Genomic DNA, 14776 nt, shown 5'->3' on the forward strand with positions numbered 1-14776 from the left:
AAGTGACGATGGGCCAATTGTCTCTTACAAATGCTGACTTGAAAGTCATCTAGGTTTTAATGATACAAATGTTTGAACGGATAAGAGGTAGATGTTAAACTGAAATTTATGGAACGTATCTAAAATAAACAATTTGTTCGATATGATTAAATTACACAAAAAATAATTTAAATTAAAAACCTTTATATTCGACAACTTTCGAATAAACTCTCCAAAAACTTTGTGCATTGTTGATTTTAAATAATCATCAAAGTAATTCGGAATCAGAAAGAAAAATGTACAAGAGACGGTATTGAATGTCCGTCGCAATTCGAGGTGCGTAAATTACATCCATGCCGCGCGGTCGACTGTCAGCACGTGTAAAACAAAGTCGTCGCATCAAAGAGTCATGCCAGCCTGGCAGAATCCCGTTGTGCATACATACGCGTTACTGACAATCGCCGCGTTAGAACGCGTGGCGAAGGGACTGGTAGGCACGGCGCGAATAAATAAAGCTATCTCGACTCGCGTTTATCATTTGCTATCCGAGCGGTCCTCGTAAATCTGCCCGACATCCAGCCAGCCAGCCAGCCAGCCAGCTAGCCAACCAGCCAACCTTCCTACCAGCCCGCCTGTCTGCCCCCAGTCGATAAGAGTCGGCCACGGGGCAATATGTTGCATCTCACCCCTGGACTACGCTTCATAGCACGAGCACAATTATGCTACAACCGCTTTTAACCTCACCGTAACCGCAGCTCCCTTCTTCCCGCTTACCTTCCATTACATTTCACCCCATCCCCGTCATCTTTACCTGTTTAATTACCTTCTAATAACCATGCGTTTTTACAAGATTTCAGACGTCTTAATTGTACTTTGTATTTACCTTGTCTTATTTCTTTAAATTCTTCAGCTCTTTGCAATGTATACGCTTAAAAGCTAATTGCAAGTAGGTAAATGAATCTTATACCGATCGACAATAAATCGAGTTGATTTAAGACGCTATTATTTAGAGAGAAGGTTAAATCAATTTCTTCACACGTCTACCCGCGCAGAGATAATGAATGTGATACACCCGAGGCGAGTAGGGTACGCGAATGTTGCGACACGACGAAAGTAATAAAGTCGTTGCACAATCTTGTAATCGCGTTAGTCATTGTGGGAACGGCAATTATTATCTTTCCTTCGTCACCTGAGCTGCGTTTTTCTTCGCAGCATCATTGTACTCCGGGATTAACGCTCGTTAAAACGTTCTCCCACGTTTCTCGACGAACTGTCGTAGCGTAACGCTAACGTGTATAAATCTGTGTGAACGCTAATTTATACGAAAGATAATATACGACGGCAATGTTTAAGTCTGTAAAGAAGTGTCAAACAATTGCTAGATTTTGTCTTAATCTTTAATATTAAGCAGTCGACCAGAGGAAAGTTGTAACTTCAAATGCATAAAAAGGATTAAAATTCCTTTCATCTATCATAAATTTCCAAAAAATTGCTACGATCGGATCCAACGATCGTGGAACATGCATCGTCTCCGGATTCGTATGAAAAACAATATTTCAAATTGTAATATGACAAACGAACGAAACAATCTGGTTTCCGTGAAAGTAAAGCCTGCCAGAACGAGCGTGAAAATGTTTATGATTCTAAAACGGTTCGAGCAACGGAATAAAATAATTTTCGAAAGCAATCTCCGAACGAGCGGTCGCACCTGTGACGCATAAAGCTGCTGGAAACGGTGCGCGGATAAAGCATGAAAGATGTCTCGAAAAGAGGGGCACAACTCGTAAGTCGAAGGCTTAAAGAAGCCCGGATGAACGCGCCTTGCGTTCCATCCTGAGCTACATACATACACGCGTGACTCACTCGACATACTATCGATGCATCCCTCTGAACGTCCTGGTCGTGTTCTTCGTGGTTAAGAAAAAAGAAAGAAAAAAAAGAAAAGAGCAAGGGAAGTGGAGGGAAAGCAAGAAAGAGGAGGAAAACGGGAACGATAAAACGAAGAGGACAAGAACGAACGAACGACCAGTGTGACAAACCTTTCAGCGTCTATTTTTGTTAGTTCCGCTGATGGCTTCCTATGTATCTCTACCCTCCTTTCCCCTCCATGTTACGACTGGCTACATACGATCCAATTCTTTTTACAACGCTGTTAAATCAGCGTAAGATGAAAGGCAAAGCAGAGCGTGTAAGATCGTTTGATATTCACGCAGACTGCACATTACGTCGCATTCACACCGTACACGCTAAGCGGCACCCAGTGTAATGGACGCCACTGAGAAACTTATTCCTGCGCGGCTTCGCTAACTTTGCCAAATTTAACGATACCGAGAAAGAGAAGCGGTATTATCGCTGGCAAAATATAGTATAGTCAAAAATTAAAAGTTTTATTAATAAAAATGCATCCATTAACTTTAATGTACATAGTGGTTAGAACTTAAACTGATCTTCGCGAAATATCTAATTGTAAGACAAAATGGTTTCGAAGTGAAGACAGAAAGAGATCAAGCAATGTCGACGGATAAGAGAGGAAAAGAGAGAAGGAAAGAGAAGAGACGAGGAGATTCTCTTTGATCCGCTTAGGCAGGCTACGCCATCAAAGTAATCCGACAATAGATTACTTTCAATACATACATGTGCTTGCTTGTCCAGCAATCGACTCAGGTTAAAATCCTATCATGTGGTTATATCCCGTTTGTACTCGCTCGTGTCTACACGTATCCAGAATCAACTGGCCTATCTACCGTCGATTTATACGCTCGGCATCGCGATAGCCCGCTCAAAGTGAATCGTCGGCCATTTCGATTCTCGGTAACGCACGAAAATAGCGAGCAGTAGGTAAGAAGATTTTCCATGTCCACGATCTACGATCGAGCCTACCTCTACGAAATTCTTGTGATTTGTATTGGATCACCTACGGGTTTACGTAGGTACGTGCCAAACGATAACTCGTTTTACTTTGAAGCTAAACACGTAACAAATACCTCTGCAAAATTCATGATTTTCTTTTTATTTAATTGCTTAAAATGAATTCATTCAACAGAAATTAAGTTATTTATTTATTTATGTTTCATAGGTTTTAATTTAGTAATTGTACATTTTTGTGTTCATTTTCTCGACAGCTTTTACGTCCTGCATAAATACGCGTTCAGTATTGTGAATCAACAATCGTTTAAAATAATTCTTCTTGAAAGGGAATGAAAGTAAAATAAAAATGAAAATGTGCGAACATACATCTAGAAAGTACTTTCGTTCTCCGAGAACAGCCGTATTTTTTCTGAAATATTACACAGTACGTGAAAGGTGACTGTTAATACCCATAAATTTCTCATAATACAAATCATATCCCGTTTTCATTTATTTCCTATGCACGCATAATATATGCACTTGAATATAAATATAGGATTTCATATACTAAGAGAATAATTTTTAAAGGAACAGTGTAAAATTTAGCAAAAAAAAAATAATGTGAAATACAAGATTCAATTAAAACTGTGGACTTTCTCCATGGTCCGCCGTCCGAGAGTTAATCATGAGTATGCAACCATAATTCTAGAGGTAGTGGGCAATTGCGAATTCGATTACATATTACATTTCAACATTAATCACAATCATTCAATGATTCCTGTGGTTATTGTAACGTGCCGGGGATTAATTATAGTATCGTGGTGAAAGACAGAAAAGTCGAAAGGTGACAACAAGAAGTTTCACATGTTCTCGCGGCTGCAACTGGCAACCCGTCAATTAGCACCGCCTTTAAGGTTCGTTCGGTCCCCTCGTTTTTTCACCGTTACCACCAAGAATTACACTTGCGTACAGCTGTCAGCTCGTAAGTCTCGTTTCCGTTAAAACTAGTTGCCTGTTAGCCGCTCGATTAACGATCAATTAGATATGTCTGACAGCCGTCAAAGAGATTCTGATAACAAGACCTACAAAATATATTTTATGAATTTCCCTGGGATAGATAATCAAAGCCTTTACGATAAATAATGACTAATTTCGGATCTCGTTGCCAATTTAACATTCCTATACAACGTGTGTCTATATAAAATTCAAAGGAAATTGTTATTAAAAAAAATATTAATTATTCTTAATTATTTTTACTCTGGCAGCCACTCTATTAACGTACCTTCCAATTAAAAAAATAATTAAACTACTATATTTATTGCTTTTACTATCAACATTATAGGCAAGCTGGAGCAGTTCTGTAAAGTGTAAAGACGATAAACAGATCGGTTATTTACCATTGAAATATGTATTACCAAGTCACATCTTGACACCTTTCTTAGAGAAAATGTAGTATTTGCATTTCTCTCAATTTTAATTGCTTCTATCAATGTTTCTTCCTCGTAAATCCCCGAAGCGTCTCTATTTCTGTGATTTATATAACACGCCGCCTTAATACACGTACACGAAACCTACATACGCGTATCTTACCGTCATCGTACAGCCATCAAGAGCTGTCCAGCATATTTTACGGTTCAGTGTGTGCGTGGACTTTTCTAATATCCGAGAAACACACGTAACATAGTAGGTAAGGTATAGCTGTCAGGTTGTAAGTCTCGTTTCCACTAAGGTTACTTGCCTGTTGCTCGTTCGATTAACGGTCGATTAAGCCTGTCGGGCAGCCGTTAAGTAGATACGAGAAAGAGCGAAAGATATGAAATGCGAGATACTTTATAATTTCAGATAACGTTATGAATGGTAACGAGCTCTGCCCGCCTTTCATGGTAGATACATATGGTGTAGCCAACCTGCGGGACAGCTCGTGCATTCCTCTCGTCCATTGCCATAATCGAATGGAAACTAATGAAGCCGAGTGTTATGCAGCCATAAATTATTCTTTCTCTCTTGCCTTTCCTTTTTTTGTTTTTCATTTTCGCCACAAATCGTACGTTTATCGGGATAATCGCGTATCGAGATCGATGTGCTACGAAATTGAAGCTGCCTTAACATTTTATTATTATAATTTTATGAATTTCGATAGACCTTACGTTGCCAGGAAATTTTATGGAACGCATAAATTTCACGATATATGACGGTGTACGCGTTGATACGATCTTGTTACGTCGTTCCTATTTCTAGTTGCTACATTCTCACGCTTACGTAAATATTCAACGTGAAATTAATTAACGGGAAGAAAATTTATGATCAACGATGGAATCGTTTTGTTTTATGAGCCATCCTTCCAATTTATTCGTCTCCATTATATAAAAATTAAGATTTCTCGTCAGACGTACCAAGGTTTTACAGCTGATCCAGCTGATTGAAGAAATCGTTTATTTTCATTTAAGAAAGAAGAATAAGTGTGATTATTTGATTTATGAGAAATTTTAGCTTAAGTGGACGAATGGACGTTTAATAGATTTTATTTTATCGTTAATGGTAAATAATTGAAAAGGGAGCTATTATAAAAATTTTTAAACGAATGCAAACATTTTTTATTGCAACATTAATACTTCAAATGGAGTAATCTTTCACGTTATAAAGAATTTTCCGTGTCGTTTGTTAATAATTCCCAATCGGGCGTGACCATGTTCATAAATTCTGATTTAAATCAGCGTTAAACTAAAATTGTAAAAGCAAATAATGTACGATACGTTGAATCGAAACATTTTCGATGCTGCAGCATCCATAATGTGCAAATAATAAACGTACAACATTTAAAACTTCTGTTAATTACAATTTCAATGAAAGACTACATAAAATCAATAAGCGAACGTTCGCCAATGCAAATTATTATTGCTTAATAGCCGGTGGACCAGCCATAAATTCAATTTCTGCAGATAACTGCAGTTGGATATCTGCGCTAGGAATATTTTATTTTGGTATCCTGATATCGGGTACTCGAACAACTCTCAGTTATCACACGCATCGAAATTACCGCTATTTTAATAACTGTAAACATTCATTGTGTTCTGCGGCTCTAAATGAAAAGTGGTACACCGTTATATTATTTGTTCCACTCGAAGGAAAATTACTAGACAAACATCAAACATAATTAGGAAATTGATTTCAGTCAAAAGTTTTAGTAGAGTCTTATTACATTTGGGACAAAGTATGGATGACGTTTGAATAATTATTTATTTCCTTGTAATAACAGTATTTCCATTGCAGGTGGTTTCGTAATCCTCTTAAATCTTAATAAGTCTATAAACCATATTCAGAGACAATTTCGTGAAAATTGTAGAATAATTCAAGCGAAAGCATTAGCATGGTTAGAAAGTACCCCGGCTATTGTACTCCGTTTAAGCTGCTCTTTCATATGCATAGCATGTTTCACGTAGGTGTATATCGCGTAATCAAGAAATTAATTCCAGCACTGTTACACTCCCTTTCTGTACAACCATTTTGCAAATGTTCTGTCTGATATTCTCGTATACAGTGTTCTACCTATTCATAGTAAGCAATTAAAAAACTTTATATAAACAAAATACGTATATCTATTCTTCAAGGATATTTAAGAATATATGCATTAAATTTTACTAGAATTCCTGCTGATGCCATCAACTGTTGACGTTCAAGTTTGCACGGCTTATTCTGAAGATAAGCCTCGGACAGCGATGACATAAACTGTAATGCGAGTGGAGGAAGCAGTCTTTTTACTTCTCATTTTCTTTCTTTTTCGTTCACATTCTCTGTTAACACGTTCGATCTCAGAGTAACAGGTGCAGCTCAGCCGCGATAAGACCACATCATAAATTAAACCGCTAAGAAGCGGTGCCCATTTGTGTCACAACGTTCAGGACCACATACTGTGTTCTGTTTTAAGGTTCCATTTCAATATATTGCATAAAGCACATTGATATTCTACAAAATCTTCCATTGTGGAACCATAGTCCTCTATTTCATGTCCTTAGCTTTCCCCATGTCAGGGATGTCCAAGGGAGCTTTGAGCTTTTCCATGTAGAGCTATTGATTCGAACCCGGCTGTATGAGATACCCGAGTAGCTGTGAGATACACATGAAAAAATGCAGAATCTCGATTCTCAAGTCGGCTGTCTTGTCGATAAGTGTCGGTAATGAAGAAAATGACTGTCTCGTGCGTTGAGGTATCTCACAGCTGCCTAGGGAGGTGGGCAATTTCGTTTACTCGAGTATCTCACGGGTACCCCTATAAAATAGAATCGTTTCTCCTCTGTAGGGCATCCTAGAGCTCCATTGGACAGCACTGTCCTATGTCTCTACACCTAGGGGTGAGGAAGACCTTCTAGCCCCTACGTACTAGCAAGATCCACTAGCCTCGGACATTTGCCCAATGGAAAGTCAGGCTTAAAGTACTATTTCTAAACCTAAAACAAAGGGTACGTACCGTGGCTAGCCTGCTGATGATGGGGTAATCGACTGAGAGAGAGAGGGGTCCGTGCGCCTCATGTAGCTCCTGGCAGAGAAGTTCATCAGCCCTGTCCTAAGGCATCAGCTGGTGGGGGGTTCGTATGGTGTCCTGGAACATCACCCGTACTGAACGTGTTAAGTTAAAATATCAGTCTTGTTCTAGCTATAGCTTGTACCCGCGCCTGTTGCAATAAACAATCTTCGACGTCGTATACACAGTTGAAAGGGGATTAAACGTTCCGAGGAAGCGCAAGAGGAATGAAATAGCGAGGCGCGAAACGAAAATCGCGGCAAGAGACATAAATCTCTAAGCACGGCAAAGCGGGTAAGTGAACTGATTGCTCGAGGTGGCGCGTCATTACGACACACCGGTGTCTCCATACATCTATCCCCGTCCTCTAAATCGTCGTGTCCCGTTCTTTGTTTAACTCCTTTCTCGCCTCTCGTCGGCGAGCGGAACGAACGTATTAGGTTATGGACCTCGCTTTTCCAGGCGCGCAAGTTATAAATGGCCGTTGCACGCCAAGCTGAAACGTATACACATAGTGCACGGTGGATTCTCCCGCACACGAAAGAGAGATGGTGGGTGAAGGAGAGAAGGAAAGGGAGATGAGGTTAGGCAGAGAGTTAGAGGCGGAAGCGAGATCGCGACATAGCAGCGAGAATTGGAAGCGGGGCTAGTTGACATAGTCGATGGAGGCGCGCGGGCTAGTGGACTCGGATTTATGAGACCGTCATATTTCGCAAGTTGCGAGCCGGTAATTCCTGGCCGTGCGGCGATTTATGGCCGCGGTGTGTCCCGCTTGCGCCATTAATCCTTCCCTTTCGCCCTGAATCGAACTTCCACCTATCCTATAGTCTTCTCCTCTTTCACTCTCTACTTTTCTCTTCTCTTCTCCCATCTTGCCCGCTTTTGTTTCTTTCTATCCAGCTGCGTTACCTGCGTTTTTCAACCACGCTAAGTTTGCTAAAAGTCAAACAGTAATTTATAATAATACTTCCACGTTAGATCGCAAGACAATTGCTTTAATTTGTAGAAATTTTAATTACTTTATACTTTGCTTCAGTTTAGCAGTGACTACAGATGTAAAAGGCTGGACATGCCTTTGTTTTCGAGGGATCATGACTTAGGGGGTCCCTATGTAAATTTATATCGCAAAATTCTTATTATTTCATAAGAAAACATTGCTCTCACGTATTTTAATTTTAATGGTTTGATATTTGAAAAGATTCATCGTCAAAATAAATCGAGTCTTTACAACGATCAATCGATCAATCACGATCGATCTAATCGCCGTTATTGACGTTCAGATAACGCGAGAATAATGAATTACCATCGATGTTATCATTCTTCATCCTTTATCGCTTGAAATTGTCACCGAAAATAACATCTCGTTATATTGGGCTTATCTATTCATCGTGACAGCGTGACACGAATAACAGAAACTTACCTCTTATTTTTTAATGGAAGATAATGGTTCGATGTTATTTCAGGGACTTTTAAAAAAGGAAAATTTCAATAATGCACTAATTATCGTATTTCAATACTAGCTATTTAATTAAGAATACTACTGGAATTAAAAGTCAAAAAAATCTTTCAATATTTTACCAAAAATATTTTTAAATTCGTTCTATTTCTCTATAATAAGCTTATCATTTCTATAAGATTAAAAAATACTGAAAGATCTAATCAAACGCTGTATCATGCTAAATTAATAAATTATTGAGTAAAGACTATTATATCCCATGACTTGCGGAACTTCGAAGCTTCAACGCTTAAGCATTCTTACACAAAATACTAATACTTCTCCGTCGAGAAACTCTTTTTAATCTCGATGCACAAAGAATAATTTTCTCAGATAATTGCTGGAATAATTAAAAAGTTAATACTACCTGATTAAAACGTTTAAATGGCGCATATAGTTAACAAACAGTTATCTATGAAATAACTCGTTCTAATGGTTCGTCTCCACAGAAACGATGAACAGTCGTTGAGAGGTTAATGTTACTAGTTACCCTTCAACGACGAACATTCCATTAGTATTGACGCCTAATAAACGCACATATGTAAGTATAGACGAATTAGCAGTTACAGCCATTATTAAGTGTCTGTCAAACCGATAATCGGTTTCCACTGCAATGTCTAGCATGCAATTCTCTTTAATATGTATGTATTTACTCAACAAGTTAACGAGAGGATATACTCTCTTTGAATTATAAGACTTACCTAACTGTAAATCAAATTAAAACCAACTTTATTAAGAATATATCAGTTTCAAGCTGATGTATAAGATTTTCAAAATTATTGAAATTCTTTTTCCCTTTGGTATTATGCAATGCTTATATAAAGAAACAATTTCTTGTATCTCTAATTAATTGGGAAATAAAGAACTGTTCAGGCTTATCGTGGACACCCTGTATATTCTTAGTGTTCGCTATTCTATCATTAGGTAGACAGAAACCAGTCTGAAAGGAATGGCTAAGGTTGTTAGAAAAACGAGAAGAAAAGCGGTGGCTCGGCGAAATAATTAATCTAAACGATCGGCACGTTGTTGGCGCTTTCCGTAGGAACGAAACGGGCGAAGAGGAGCCAGTTGCACGTCAAGTATGCGCGGAATGAAAACTGTCAGTAGCCTGACACGGCGGACTGGTTGGGGGCGACAGCTCGCTAAATGCACAACCACCCCGGCCTGACTCTAGTCAACGTCTGCATACCATCTACCTGCCACTGCCTCTGCCTCTACACAGCCCGATATTGTTGTCCACGGCGTCAAAATTCCCCTTTCTCTCTGACTGAAACGTAAAAAAATACCCACACTACAAAACTATGCGTGTACATAAATAAATGAACAAAAAACGGATTTTTGCAAATGCCTGGTATTGACGTATAGCAAAGTAACGCTTGATTAACTTCGCCGAAAATGAAACGATTTTAACTGCTTATCGTCAGACCACAAAAAAAGAAAATTTTCTGACATCGGTTGCAAAACACCTCGAAAGCACTGATTTGTTATTTAGCGAAGTTAATTTTTAAATATATATTTTAACGTTAAAAAATTTGGAATATTTATTTTATCAGCAAATATTTTAAAATTTGATAAAATTTGAAATGAAAATTTAAAGCAAGAAAATCCAGAATTATATTTTCACATTATAGAATTTATTAAAGTGATAGTTTTCTATTTTAGCAATAAATATTCTTCCAATTTTTTTTAATAAAATATTCAGTGCACATTTTACAAATAAAAACGGCGTTTTTTAAATGTCAATACGATATATTTATCGCAATATTCATTCACGTCTTGTACAACTTTTCATGTGAACACGTTGACGTGGTTGATATTAGTGTAACGTCAAACTTATAATTGGCGTGTCCCGATCGATATTTTAATTTATCTAAGGGGAATGCTCCAGTGATGCTGTCAGTATACTTAACGAGTAAGGACAGCTTGCCGAACCGGTGAGTAGAAAATTGAAAACGTGACGCCAGTTATTCAGATGTCACATACCCACATCGTCCAAACTGTCAGGAAGTAATAAGTAAAAACAGACGTTCCTCCTTCGAGTTACCAATTATTTTAATTACTTAATTTTATAATTAAATAATTGCAGAGAAATTAAAAAGTAGCTAACGTGTTTTTGGTTTTGATACATTTTTCTGAATAACAGAAAAAATAGAGTTTGTTAAAATTATTTAAATATTTTCTACGATATCAAATGTGATAAATAGTGCAGTTCGATGAATTTTCAATTTCATCCGTAATTATTGCGAGATGAATTGATCTACCCATTGAATTAATCTCATATTATACCCCGCTATCCGCTCATTCCGAGCTCCATTAACTAAATCTCCCTAAATAATGTAATAGCACTTAAATGATCCGCTAGACAGCCATAATAGTACAAGTGTTACTTTAGAATCAATCATTGCATATATTTAAACACAAGTTATCTAAAAAATAATGTTCACTATGACAAAAAAGATGAACTAAACAAAGTCTCCTAAGAGAAGTCGTGAAAGCGTTCAAGCGTAGAAGTATAGTTACTGCAAAGATATAGCACAATCGTAAATTTCGCCAATCGGTAAAAAATACGTATTTCGTTAACGCTTGAATGATTCGAGCGATGAGAAGTGTTGATAATGAGATCAAGCCAAGATTCAGTACGTATCAGTACGTACGAGTTACCATTCATCTAAGTATTTCTATGCTTTTATTCTGACAACAGTCCACAAAAAATTAAAGATTTTCCAAATATTCCAAATGTATAATATACGGTCCTAACAAAACTCTGCGACATCAATGAGTGCCTCTCTCAATGATTTAACTTACTATTTCGCTTTATCGCGGTCGAGTTGAACCTGTTAGCTCGAGTGTTAAATTTTATATCTAGAAATAATAAAAATAACGCCTTTGAAAACAGATTTCTCGAAAAAGATTCTTAATTAATACGAGTACCTACGGTTATCACAGGAAGTAAAATTAGTTATGTAAGTAAAAATCTAAATATTATTCTTGCAAGTTGAATAACACATACTGAGTTAATTTATATTTCGACAAAAAAACTTCAGATTTGACAGGACGTTCTTTTTGGGTAGCCCTGTATACACGGTGTTCGTAGCGTAAGGGTTAATGCTCGAGTCTCGCGGACAATCGTAATACTTTCACCGTCTTTGGCTGTAGTAAAAAGGTAAAGAAGAAGTTGTGTGGGGCGAGGTATAGATGTTGGGGCAAAGAAAAGGAGAGGCAGCCAGTTGATGCAAAGCCGACGAGACACGATCGAATCATGCTGGCCCATTGTCCCGCGGTAGATTGGCTGATTTCGTCGGGACGTTTGACGAAGCTCCACCGCTGTTGTGACCGAGATTGATTGGCAGTGATAGGGCCGATCGACAAGTACAGCCAAGACCGGCACAGAAGCTCAATAAAGGTAATTAATGGTTCGACCGGATCGAGGGGAGAAGATCATCATTCCTAACTTGCAAGGAAACACCGACCAGCCACTTTACCCTAACCAAAGTTTACGTTTGTTTATTACTTTGCAAACTTCATTCTTTTTATACGAGTTATTTGAATTAGTGAAAACGAGATAAATGACACGAAGTATTTAATCATTTGCGTTGCATTATTGCATTTGATTACCTTCACGGTAGATGGTTAAAATTCAAAATGACCACCTTGCATTTTAAGGCATTCGTCTAGTCGTCTTATCATTGATCTTATTACTCTCTAGGTACTTTCTAATGTTACTTGAAGTTATATCAAGTATATACCAATCATTTTTAAATTAGAATAACTCTCCATTATTGCTCAGAACACAATGTAATACAAAAGTCTGATACGTAATGCTGTTAGTCACAAAAGGAATTATACTGATTCATAGAGTATTATGACAGTATTCAGAAAATACTTAAATGATCATGTAAAAGACATCTATAGGAGTCGAGGGATCGAATAAAAGGAACAATGGTGATATATTTAACAAAATTAATACGTAATGTACAATGCGTATGCGGGACGTCATAAAAGAAGGTAAATTCAACATGGAGTCGATGGTAATCTAAACACGGCACGTATTTTACGTATCCACTACAATACCAAATATTATTTCTAAGCAAAGCAAAGAATAAGAAAAGAAAAAGAAGAAGCTAGAAGAATTTTTTTTTATGTACTGAATCAATTCCTAAAGTGGAACATCCTATATAATAGAGGTAGTCGTTGGGCATTAATGAAGTTTGACAGTGTAAATTAATCGATATCGTGTGAAAGTACGAATATTGGAAATGCTTAAGGGATCATAATCGTGTAGTCTGTTCTCATTAACAAGCCAGAGGAAAATTGCCCGTGCAACAGGTGCGAGATTCCACTGTAATTTCTTGGAATATCATTCGATATTAATATTCAATTAGTAAATAAAATGAAGAATTGTAATCATGTACTAATTATTATATAATTTTTGCAATATAATCTACCTTACTACCCTTGAGCACTGTTTTTTTTTTAATATTCTTTATAGTTTCTGGAAAAATAATTAATCAATTATTTCCTGCGATAGCTGTTGCCTATGTTTATGCCACAACTGAATATTTAATCAATAACCATGATCGAATCATTGCATCTGAAAGTATTCGATCGGTAGCAAGAATGAAGCGGAAAGATCAGAGGGCCAGTGAATCCTAATGACGTCATAAGAAGCATACGCGTGAGAAGAGACGAACCGCGAAGTTCCCTCTGCCACTTTGTGCGCTAAATAGTAAGTAAAAGCGACGAGAAAGGCGCTCCAGTCGTGGTCGACGTTCCGTAACAAACGAGTCCCCTTGCCATTTGTTTCAATCATCTATGGACAGAGATAATTACGAGTAACGTCGAATAACGCTCGTCTCTTCACCGGTCGGTTTCCACGGGTAGCGTAACATGATGCAGAACAGAGCTGAAGGAATCACGTTTAGCCTAGCTATAGAGCCAGGTCTGAGTTGACATTACTCCAGACAGGATAGTTCCTGTCAGACTACATGGAGACAAACGAGCAACCGGCAATCAACTGCTGTTAGCCCCGTCCGACCTTTCGCCAACCGCCATCTGACCGTTCCTTTTTGCCCCTAGAATCGTTTCATCATAATTTATTGTGATACTGTCATGTTAATAACTCAATTTATTTCGCTGGAAACCCTATTATTTTTATGCTCAAGTCTCGGACTGTCGACGTAACTCACGACACTGTTGCAGCTGATCCACGCATTTTGCGCGACTTTGTTGAAACGGAGCAAAAATTATTCTTGAATGCAATATGAAAAATAATGTTCCAAATTTATAACAAAGTAAATTTATCCGTTGCATACAATTTTCAATAAATTTATTTCCTGCTGATTTTACACACTTATTTCATTTAAAAATAATAAATATCTAGGAATGAATTATGTTACTCCCTCTTACAAATCAACTGTCGATTCTCTAAGATACGTAGTACAATTTTATTTCTGATATCTCTTATAAGTACAATTTAAACAAAGTAAAAACAGCATGTAATGACTTCGGCGAAATTATAATTATTATCCATGTGAAACGTTTCATTCGAGTGCATAAAAAAAATATTTATGCTTAATACAAGCATGTTAATTACAAGGAGCATTGCCACTTTAATATGCAGTTACGATAAGAAATTCACGTTCGCTTTCACCTTGGTCAAAGTGACGATCTAATGATCACGCAGCGAAGCGTGTCCATGCTGGAGATTTAATTAAATGGACGCGTCGTGAAATTAATTCGCCAGTAGGTTAGTCGGAATGTATATAGAGGGGAAAAATATTTTAATGTTACAACGAATCCTCCCATTGAAATCAAATAAATTTCAACGAGAATCAGCGATGCTCCGTTAAGAGATATTTGAACAAAATGGAATTCATCCAATTCTTTCTTTTATTCAATATACTTCTAAAGGAATGGTTCGTTCCCAGTTTTAATAT

The 14776-nt window shown here is 37.5% G+C and overlaps 1 long non-coding RNA gene across 1 annotated transcript in view; it reads right to left on the reverse strand.

Moving 5' to 3' along the window:
• LOC117605589 (uncharacterized) overlaps positions 1-8423 on the reverse strand; it is an 89673-nt gene extending 81250 nt beyond the window's left edge. Inside the window, exons 1-2 of the long non-coding RNA XR_004581744.2 lie at positions 7491-8423; positions 7292-7423 (exon numbers count right to left, since the gene is read on the reverse strand). This is a non-coding gene — a long non-coding RNA (uncharacterized LOC117605589). The remainder of the gene's footprint in view (positions 1-7291; positions 7424-7490) is intronic.
• Positions 8424-14776: the final 6353 nt, after the last annotated feature.

The sequence above is a fragment of the Osmia lignaria genome, chromosome 14, assembly GCF_051020975.1.
Source record: "Osmia lignaria lignaria isolate PbOS001 chromosome 14, iyOsmLign1, whole genome shotgun sequence".
Lineage (NCBI taxonomy): Eukaryota > Metazoa > Arthropoda > Insecta > Hymenoptera > Megachilidae > Osmia > Osmia lignaria.